Source organism: Nestor notabilis, unplaced genomic scaffold (assembly GCF_000696875.1).
Source record: "Nestor notabilis isolate BGI_N333 unplaced genomic scaffold, ASM69687v1 scaffold5978, whole genome shotgun sequence".
Lineage (NCBI taxonomy): Eukaryota > Metazoa > Chordata > Aves > Psittaciformes > Psittacidae > Nestor > Nestor notabilis.
Genome location: NW_009940602.1, coordinates 75,616 through 87,294, shown reverse-complemented (window position 1 = coordinate 87,294; position 11,679 = coordinate 75,616). Strand labels below are relative to the sequence as shown.

The 11,679-nt window shown below is 36.6% G+C and overlaps 1 long non-coding RNA gene across 1 annotated transcript in view; it reads right to left on the bottom strand.

Moving 5' to 3' along the window:
- The window catches only part of LOC104410310, a 68,895-nt gene that overhangs the window by 32,341 nt on the left and 24,875 nt on the right, over nt 1-11,679 (bottom strand). The window lies entirely within an intron of this gene.

The window sequence follows — 11,679 nt, the reverse complement described above, 5'->3', positions numbered from 1 at the left end:
TCTTTCCCTTAGTCTATATTAATAAATAAATACTTCTCCGCAGTTTTAACGGGAAAAAATATTACAGAAAGCTTGCAGCCAATGAAATTCATGAATAACTGCAACAAAGACTTGCAATATTGCTGTCAAGTGTTAATTGATGCTTTACAAGTAAATGTTCAAATATGGTACCGCAGACCAATTTAATACATAAATCTATACACAGACCTTTTTTCTCTTGGGCTATGGCTTCTTCATCGTACCTAGCCATTTCAATAAAACTTCTAGAATTCCAAGTATTTTCTCAGCTTATTCGATACACCTCAAGCAACTTTTGAAGTATATAAAGGTACAATTTATTTTAACTTTTTTTTTTTTTTAATTGACAATTAGACATTCATGCGAGCATGTTACTTTTATCAGAACAGTTGTCTTATAATCACAACTCCTATGACAGCCGGTGGAAGCTGTGTCTTGAATAAGTAATAATTATGCACTTCTGGACTGAACTGTGAAAGCTTCCTCTATTTTACTAATTTCCAGCCACACTGATAATTTTTGTTTGGCAGTTTATTACTTTACAGTACTGTGGATTTTATGTAAATATTTTTGCCACAATTTTGAAGTCACATAATACTTACCCATAAGGAGTACTACTGAAGTCAACAGTGTTACATAAGCGGGGAAAAAAAAAAAAGGAGAAAAAAAATTGTTGTTTCCAGGAGAATATTTTGAAATATTACAATTGTATAGATAAGATCACACAATACAGCAGAAAACAGGTGAGAAAAAACAGATGAGAATGTCATTCTTTCTTTAAGCCTAGTAGTTGGTATTCACGCTCTGCTGTAAAATAATGTTTAGCTAGAAGACTTACATTGAGAAAAAATTAAAATGCATTTTAACTGACGGTTAAGTCAGTTAAACTGATGTTAGGGTTCAAAACAATATACAATAAAAAAGAATCTATTAAATTTCTAAAACAAAAGAAAAAAGGTAGGTCTTGGCTCTTGCAAATGGCCATCAGCTTATGAAAAGTCAGTTTATAAGAGCAACAATGAATTAGTTGATGTGAATGAAATGTTATTATTTCAAGAAATGGCGTTAGAAGTTGCTGCACACATACAGAAATCCTCACATTGATGAGTAAACTCAGTTAAGCCTTTGCTTGATATTTCTATGCCCCTAAAACAATTTATGTTCCCTTTATGATAAGAATTACATCTGGATTTCATTAGTAATGTTGCTTCAATTATACATTTTAAGGAGGGCCACTTAGTCTTGGTCAATGTTAATGGCAGGCGATCTGTGACTGTTTACTGAAATATAAATGCCAAATCTTCCTTCAACATTTTTTCCCCGTTCAAGCTAGGATACACTTAAAGATCTTTTCAATGCCTCAATGACACATCTACTCAGAAAGTCCAGATAACTGATCTCTTACTGGCAAATAGTACTGACTGAAGCCAGAGTCAAGACAATTTGGGATAGCAGGGCTTTTTTATTTGTTACTAGGCAGACAAATAGTAAACACTGCGGTGCAGGAAGAAACTCATTTGGATGGGAACTGGGCATCAGACCAGTAGCTGATGAGACAGATTCACAATAAGAAACCAGACGGAAGAAAACAACCCACCCCAGCTCTATTTTAAACCCTGCTCTGGGTCCTCCAGGGCACTTAATTCCATTAGCAGATAATTCCATTATATGTCAGTTTTAACACTTCCTGGGCCTTGATGCACTCAAATCCACTGCAGTGTAATGGTATTATGCATATTGATGACTGTGATAGATAAAATACTGCTGTTTCAGACATTAAGAACTCACTTGTCTGACTGCCTGTCCATTTCGCCTATCAGCCAGTTCAATAAAACATGCTACATGTATATACAAACCTTTCCTTGTTATAGCCTTCCTGCAATCTGTGTACCTATATCAGAAAGCAATTCTCAGCATCACATCTTTCCCTGAGTATAAAATGGGTCACAAAGGAACCTGAATTTAACAGGATTACCATATTGTCTCAGTTCAGCCATGCTCTCTGTTGCTCTGCCACGTGCCAGAGAGCTTTCTAAGGCAATTCCTCCTTACTTGCTTTAGCAGCTATCCAAGTTGCTTAAGCTTAGGCATATCTCTGCATTCTTTAAATGCCTGACATAATAGGATATGAATTACTGAAAAGGTAGGACAAGAATTCTAGTCGTAAAAATTAACGCCTTTTTTGTTGTGCAAGATTACCAAGTATCAGAGTACATTTTTGTTCATTTCCTTGCTTTTTAGAACAAGAGCTATGGATTAAAAAACATGTTTATTTTAGAACAAGAGATATTAAGTCATAAGAACAGTTACCAGAACAACAGTTATACAAGATATATGACTGAATCTATCATTAAAGGTTTTCCTTGGCTGTTTAGCATGTCAGCCAACTTGTGAAATTAGAGATTATGCTATACAGTCATTCCAAGAGAGTTATGACAGAGGGATATTCCCCATTTATCCTTCTGTTAGACATGATAACATGGGGAGCAAAAATAATAACATATAGGAACAATTTTTTCTTGGTTTTAATCTTAAAATACTATTTTCTTCCTTCTCTTCCTTATTGCTCCCAACAACCCTAGGCACAGTATGAGCTTGCAATACTTACACCTTTCCTTTCCCATGCAACCTGATTAATTTTTCTATTATTTATCTGTTACTTTTATAGTAGGCTTTTCTGTAAAGTAAGGCTTTTCTGTAAAGTAAGGCTTTTCTGTAAAGTAAGGCTTTTCTGGTACCCTTCTTCCAATACTGTAGCCCTACAATCATATCAATGGGACAGGGCACTTTCAAGATTCACACTGGTTAATTTTGCTTAGAATCTACAAATGTTCTGTTGAGGTAGTCAGCACCAAGACTGTACAACTTTGACCTCAAAGATCATTAGATTTCAGGAAACCTCATCATATCCACTCTTGTTTATTTTATATAAACATAATTATATGCAGCCTAATCTTCAGAAACTTGCATGAGTACAGCTATACATTGATGTAGGTTTTTGTAGGCTCAAAATCTTTGAAGTGCAGAACATTCAATGTGCTAAATGTATATCAAAAGGATAAATGAGTATGAAGATTATAAACATGTATTACATAAACAAATCATAAACACAACAAATCATCAGCTTTATTAAAGGTGAGGTCCTAAAAACCTTAGGGGAAAAATCATAAATGTGTGCATACTCGTATGTGCATACACAGCATGATACTGGGCTACACAATTTCAAGATCCACTTGTGGGTCCTTCCTGTAAAAAAAGAAATAGTAATTTACTTAAATTCACAGTTTCTTCCTAAGTGACATTAACCATGTGCACTGTTTCTATAGTAAGTAGAGAATAACTGCTCTCTTTGCTTTAAACATCTAATTTTCTGGGATGACTTGTCTTCTACAGGTTTGTGTTTCTTTGACTGCAAAGACTGACCTAGACTGGACTCCTGATGAGGCAACCAGGATGAGATTCCATCTACCCATGCTGTCCAAAAAGACTACTGTCTAAACAGTCCTGGCAAAATGTAGTGCCAAAGGCACAACTGCCACCAGTGAGGATTTCAAATTCGTATGTGTGTAAGAAATGGCACCATAACATGTACCACACCCCTAAAACCTTGCTATAATAAATATTATTTGGGTTAGAATGTCTACCATGGAAGGGTCTGGTTCATTGTCCATGTAAATATAATTGGTATCTTTAAGAGCACACTTACTTTATAGTTCTTAACTTTGCCACCATGTACCAGCCACTCTGTAAATAGGTTATTATTCAATACTTCTTTAGCCTCCTGAATTAATGTGTAACACAAAGCCTTAGTAACTAAAACCCACTTAAATTTGCACTGAATAGAAAAAGAGTAAAATTTCTTCTTCTGTACTCTTATGTTTTTACAGTCAATCCAATGTTTTAAAGATGGTTACAGGACAGTTTAAAATCAAAATGAAAACAAAATAAGCCTCTTTGTGATGCTATTTTTGAACAAAGTCCTTTTCATCAGGCTTGTTAAGCTGCTTCCAAATCCTCATCTAACCACTACATCTGCTTGTTTTGCTTTCATTAGTATTTGAGGGGTTTCACCCCTTTCCACACATCTAATGCCTGTATGGGAATCTTAAATCGTTTTAATCCAATTTAATTACAGTATCTCACCAAAGGTGACTGTTTAGTTGGGTTTCTTTTTCATGCTAGCTTTCATTACCTGTTTCCACCAACTTCCCCTTCCCACTGAAAGTATACTTACCACTATATGGCAAGTGAGATCAAGGAGCTGAACCAAGTGAACACAAACTCAATCAGGGAAATTAAATCAGGGAAGAGGCTACTTCCAGCTGCAACAGCTACCTGATGCAGCCCAGCATGTATCTGCACAGTTGCTAGCACAAGCATAAAGGAGAGAGCCGGAAAGTGTAAGTAGGTTGGAAGAAGGAATCAGGAACAAATGGCCTGAATGAAGGAAACAACTCTTCCAACAGCAGTCAACCTAACACAGGTCATCCCACTGCAGCCTTTCCATCTGTATGCACATGTTCAGACCCACCTACTCTGTGCCAATGCACAACTCATTAATCCCATTTCTTTGACGGTAGCCTGTCAATTACCTTCTCCCTCAGCAATTTCTCAACTCAGTTTCCATCACTTCTCAGATGAAGATCTGTCTGTTTTAATAGAGGTGGATTTTGTCATCTGTCCTCTACCACACTTATCTTTTTGCCATATTTTCTCCTATGCCACAGCAGTACTTCTTGGAAGTACAGAAATCTCAGAGCAAGAGAGTTGACTGAGATCCTTGGAGCACCAAGAACAATAGCTTGTTCTTCTTCATCTTGTTTGTTCTTGCTCCATCTTCAGAGGATGAGGCAATCTAACTGGAAAAGAGGAGTTTTAGAGGAGATCTTAGGCAGAAGTTCTTTCCTGTGAGGGTGGTGAGGCCTCAGCACAGGTTGCCTAGAGAAGCTGTGGCTGCTCCAACCCTGGCAGTATTCAGGGCTAGGTTAGATGGGGCTTAGAGCAACCTGCTCTAGTGGAAGGTGTCCCTGCCCATAGCAGCAGGTTGGAAATGGATGAGCTTGAAGGTTCCCTCCACCCCAAGCCAGTCTGTGATTCTATGGAATAACAATCTTTGACTGTTTTACTCACGTGACCCTGTCTTAACTGCTAGTTTTTCTCTTTGTATCTGTCCAAGAAAGGTCTAGCCACCTGCAAAGTCTCTTGGGGAATACTGCTTCCCAGACAGAAAAGCACTTAAGTAAAGCTACCCTATAGATACAGACCTGGTACCAATACAGTGTTGATATTTCTGCAGCCTGAGACAGAGGTGGTGTGTTTCCCTTCCAGAGCAGCATCTCCATCTGTTCTGCTCCCTGCTCTTGCTAGAGAGATGCACTGGTAGTTGCTGTGACAGACTGGATTTCACCTACTTTCATTCAGTGGTATCTACTGATGATTTCCCTGTAGCAGATTTCTCAACTCTGTTAGGTTAGGAGCTGTCTCTGCTAATTGAGCATGAACTAAGCCTACTTCCTTGGCTGACTCTGTGGACTTTTCCATGGCAGTAATAAAAGCAACCTCTGACACTACACTGTGAAATTACATGTCCCAGATCCAAAGCACTAGAGCAGAAAGGTTTCTCAGTAGCACAGCTTTGAGAATCAAAGGGGGCAGCGAAACGCCCTTTTTTCTTACCCTCTTTATAAGAAACAGTGAAACAGTTTGAGCTGAGTTCAGCCTGAGGCAGAAGCCTGAGTGAAAAACCTCTGTCTCAAAGTTCAGGTGAGAAAGTTATAAGCAGCCGAAAGAAAATGTTTGTGATGTAAAGCAATAGGTAATTTAGGGGGTAGTACAGAATCATAGAATGGTTTTGGTTGGAAAGGATCTCAAGATCATCTAGTTCCAATCTTCCACTAGATCAGTTTGCTCCTAGCCCTACCCAGCCTGGCCCTGAACACTGCCAGGGATGGAGCATTCACAACTTCCTTGGGCAGCCTGTTCCAGTGCCTCACCACTCTCACACTGAAGAATTTCTTCCTTATATCTAATCTAAATCTCCACTGTCTTAAGTTTGAACCCTTGTCTTATCACTACAGTCCCTGATGAAAGTCTCTCTCTGGCATCCACGTAGGCCCTTGCATTTGTAGGCTGGGATGAATTTTGTATACTGAAGGTAAAAATCATTCTCTAAAACTATGAAGATTATGGAAAAATGCACATGTACAAGTTTCTCAGTTTCCAGCACTGCAGGCTAGTCTCAACCTCCTAGCATACTTTCTGTCTAACCCTGAAAAGGAGTGATTTTGCCAAAATGACTTATTTTTATGATATATGGACAAACATTTCGTAAGGGATAGGCTGAAGATACTAATTAATTTTCACTCCTGACCCAAGCAAGATTTCTGCTTTTAAATATGACAGCCTACTGTGATAGCCTTCAGTGCCACCTAGCATATCCATCTGTTTTTATTGCATAAGCCTCATTTCCATCAGAATAGGGTTCAATATAACCTTTAAATAATGTTCTGATTTGGTCTATATTTTGCTTGGAATATATGGAAAAGCAATTAACAAGTTAGCTTCAGGCACTGAAAAACAGAATATGCACTTCAAGAAGAAAATAAAAAGGAATTGTTACAAATGCATAACCAACTTAAGCAAGAGGGTCAATGCCTGTTACAAACCCTGGGGGAATGGCAAATCCTTTCCCTTAGAATAATATGGAAAGACACTTTCCCTCATTGAAATACGTGCAACAGAATAGCTTTGTGTACCACAGCAAAATTATTGTGCCCCAAAAGATAGTTGAGATCATCGTGTCACAGAACTGCATCACTTCGGATGCTGCTGTACAGCAGGCAGTAAATTGAAGACCTTGAGACTAGACCCGATGCATCTTTCAGGTTCTGAGGTTGACAGAGTAAGCAGATTAAATATTTCATGAACATTTTGGAAAGTTTCATTTCAATAAGCTAGGTACATCTTTTTTTTTTTTTTTTTTTTTTCTGATAACCATCAAAGCAGTTACAATTTTACTTTTTGCAACCTGTAGAAGGCCAATACGGCATTATTTTCAGGAAGAAGAGATACCCTTTGAGAGATCCGATTTCATACCTACAATCAGTTAAGTACTCTTAAGGCAAACATAATACCGTTAGTATATAGGGATAATTCCTTTGTAAATATTAATCTCAGTAAGACAATGCAGCAGTCTGTACAGGTACAGACTGTGCCACAAGCTTATTGTAGGGATTACTTTTTACTAATGTCTTTGAAGAAATTCCTGATGTATATTGAGCCTCTTCAACAACTAAATTTCATTAAAACAATATTAAATTCAAACTGTAAAAGAGCTTCTATTTTCATGAAAGTCTAAATACATTTACATATTGTATGTAGATGGAATACAAAGACACAAATGCCAGTTACCTAAAATACTAGGCTTAAAAAAAACCCATCAGTGACAAAGCAAGAAATGGCTTCAGTTAAGTGATGATCTCAAAGGGCATGTATTTATTATTTCAGTCAAAGTCACAGTGTAAAGGCAAGTGAACAAAGTGCCACATGTTACGCTGTTCTCTGTCTCATCATGTCTTAGAACAATTAGTTTTTGATATCTTTAGAAATTATTCCAGACTTCTTGAGGAAAGGGGATGGAGTACATAAAACCATGGGGACACATTTTTGAAGATGCAAAGCTTCAAACAGTAGGACATCCAACAGAAGCTGACAGATCAATCTTTATAACAATTTGCAACAAAGCAACCTCCTCCTAGTTCAATAACCAGCTTCAGAGGACTCACACTGCATGTGTAGATGGGATAAGAAAAATGGAAACAAATCTTCAAGAGAATTGTCCAGAGATTTTCTGGCTTGCTTTCACAGGATGCATGAGCTTCTGGTAAAACCATTTAACTGATTGGAAACTCAAAAGAAATGAACAGATAGGCAGAAATGGCTCAAAAGTGAGTGTTTAGATATCTATGACAACACAAAGTCATAGGTATTTAACTGGAATGGAAAAAGAGATCTAGATCAATGCTTATCCAGAAGTAGGTACCTTGTTGAAACTTTAAGGACCATCTGAAAAACTCCTTGGTTTAACTTTAGATAAAAAGCATGCAAAAAAATTAGCATGCTTTGTCCTAGATGAAATATGTTTAATGAGTTATAATTACAATTCATTAGACTAAAGCATTCTGAAAATGAAGAAACCCCTGTGAAGTACCATTTCTATAGAAAAATACTCACAGGGCATTTACTATTTCAGGATTATTAACCTTCAGCCTAGTGGTTACAATGATCAGAGTAAAATTTTAGTAACTTCACTTTTGAGATTACTCACAGGAGGCACTGTCAGAGAAGCTAGACTATCTCAAAGAGCTGAGTATGGGAAATAGTGTTGTTTTATCAGTTGAATAGAAAAAGAAATTCTAGTTTTGATCCTGATCACAGGTCAATTAGAAATTTATAATGTTCATAAAACATTCAAATAGTGTTCACGATCTTCAAAAAATTAATGTATTACCTGCAGTTTATTCTACCTCATATTCTTTAATATATATTTTTTAGAAAATTACTACATTGCCCTCCAATTAACCTTCTCATCCTTCCCACCCCACAACTGTTACACTAAATGCAGTCTCCTATTTCAGAGTATTTAGAAGACAATCATAAGCTACTTCCAATGATTTTGAATGCTAAGAGATGACTTCTGGCCCTTGCAGTTGAAAACGTGTGTATACCTCCTCCCCAACACTACCAGATTAGCACTAAAGGAGGTTATTTACACTCCAGTAAGATAAATGTCACAAACTGGAGAAAACCTGCTGCTTTTTTTGGAAAAGAGCAAAATCTGGTAGCTGATAGAACTTGCTTTCTGCCTATGCAAGGCGCATCCCACTGCAATTACTGTGAAAGGCTCTATGAGACTGCATGAGTCTTTGGATGCAGTTTCTATTCATTTTTCAGTACCTCTGCATCTCTCAAATGGCATGACTGCCTTCCCACTCTGAGGAAGAAGAATCTATTTTAAGCAGAAGTCACAGCTTTGTAAATATCAATACAAGCTGAGAGAACAGTTGCATTAAAACAAACCCATAAGAATGCACTAACCTGCTACTTTCAAAACAACATCTGGTCACATCTTAAAGCAAAATCAATAGCAAGTATAAATTATAAAGCATCTGAAAAGATAGTATCACTATTAATTTTAAAATAAAAATTTATGTTAGGTAAAGAACAATTGCAATTTATTCAAAGATTTTCCACTGGAAAGGCTAGAACATTAGTATCTTTATAACAAAGGTTATAAAAATAACTTCATTTTTACATGCATGCCCTTCATCACTAAATCCAAAACTTTTTTTTTGTGCTTTTAATGCAACAGTCTGACTTTGATTTTGACTCCCCCAGAAGCAAGGTAGGATGCTTTATTGTTAGAATTTCTATTGTGCTTCTGGGCTGCACTTTCACTGCACCTAATTTAAGCTCCAATCTAGCAAACATGCTTACACATATGCTCACAAAGACAATAGATGTACTATGCACTGACTATTCAAATACTAACTATGTACTTCACTGCTTTGCTGAGAAAGATCCAAAATAAGCTGTGTACTAGTACCTGTAAATTACTGTTTCATCTTACGGAATTTCTAAAAAATTGTATCTGTACTTAAATACAGATTATTCTCATCACAGACACATTTCAAGCAAATATAAAGGTAGGTTATGCTCTATTAATATCCAGCAGAAGAAGATCCAAAGTTTGCTGCTTAAGGCAGAGACTAGAATTGTTTTCCCAAAGGTGGAAATTTTCATTTTAATAGAAAAAAAAAAAAAAAAAAGAAATCATTCTGTGCCTGAAGAAGTTTAGTCAATTCCTTCAAAAAGCTTCAGATTAATCAAAACTGTTCCTAAGAAAAATAATTCTTTCAAAAGTAATTCCCAAAGAATCTAATCATGTGGAGTATCAATGTTGCAGAACCAGATTAAATAACAGAAAGTGTTACGGTTACATTAATTCACTTGCTTTAGTGGGTATTTAGTCATGTTTCCTTGTAACATAATCTCTGAGCAGTTGAGATTTATTTGCACAAATATTTACAAATTCATGTTTTGTCTTGTACTGTAAATCTACCATGTACTATTTATGTCAGAGGCATTTGTTCATCTGTCCAAATAAAAAAATAAAAACATTCTGGTGCTGTATGCTTTTTGTATTTCTAGCTGTTGCTTTGTCTGTGTGTATGCACTGCTGTATTAGTTGAACTCCCACATGTATATTGTTACTGCAAATAACATCCTTTCATGGAATAACTAACATGAAAAGGTCCCCAGTTATTCCATTAAGAGTTTCCACTCAGAAAGGTACACTGGTATAGCTATTGCTGCATAAATAATTGTGGCACATTTTCAGATGCCAACAAACCCTGAAACAGTAAAATCTATGTCACAAAAAGTAATGAAATAAGGTGCAGCTCATTCAACCAACTACAAGTAAGTAAATGATGCAAGTTTAAAATATATCTGTTCATTTATTGGGGGAAAGTATTTGAAAAAATACTCCTGTAAAATATGTCACTGATAATAGGTGAATTCAAGGAGAGGATGAGCATTTAGGAATATTCTGTGATGGAGCAATGCTCAAAAGACATAAATTACTGGCTGAACTTTGTTGAACACATGAATTATGCTGCAAAGTAGTGACACTAGGGCAGAGTAAAATAAAGCAGTCAGAAGTGACTAAACCCAACACATTTAAATGAATACAAAAGCAAACAAGCAATGTCATCTGGCACTCCAAAAGGCAATGGCTTCTGAGGAACTGAATATAGAATCTGTAGGCTTTTGTAAAACTACTGAAATTTCAGCTGGTAACAGAAGTCTGCAGTGGAGCCCATGTGGCTTGCTTATATATTCCATTTCCCTCCTTTTATCCATTTTCAGCTGATGTATCTGGTTAGCTTGGCCAGCTCACAGTTACAAGCTTTCACAAAAATGGCAGCGATGTTCAAAATGCAAAGAGGAAGTCCGCATCTTCATGAGACACTCCACGGGGTGCAACAGGAATGATGATTTTACAATGCACAACCACAGCAAAATTGTCTTGAACATTACACCAACGTATTTGTATATGCCTCTAACCTCCACATAATTTGTATACTTAAACCAATTCCATAAAAGGAAAAAGGGGTGCTTTTTTACTTTCCTGTGTAAAAAAAAAATTCCTTTTGTAACTGACATTTCTGTTGAACAGCTGCAATAGATTTCTATTAAGATACTTTCCATGAGAATTTCAGCACTTACAGATCTCTCAAGAAATGGATAGTTGAAGGCTAATGCTTAATAATTATAATATATACTCCTCATAGGCGTGTTAGTATTCTACAGTTCTTTCCCAAACTCTTCCTTTCTCTGTTTCACAGTGTTTTTTCTCATCTCAGTCATGCTTCCTGCCCATTCCACTACTACCTTCATGTTAGAAGCTCTCTTTTGCTTCTTTCTCTGTTCAGTGACGGTCTTAGCCATTTTCTCTCCCTTACATTCCTACTTTCGGCTTTGTTCTCTGTCCTTTCATTTATTACTCTCCACTGTACCCTAATAATTTATATTGCTGTTGGTTAGTGTTGTAAACAGTGTTCAATCCTTCCTTGCTACCTTTTCTTTGTTCACTTTCCC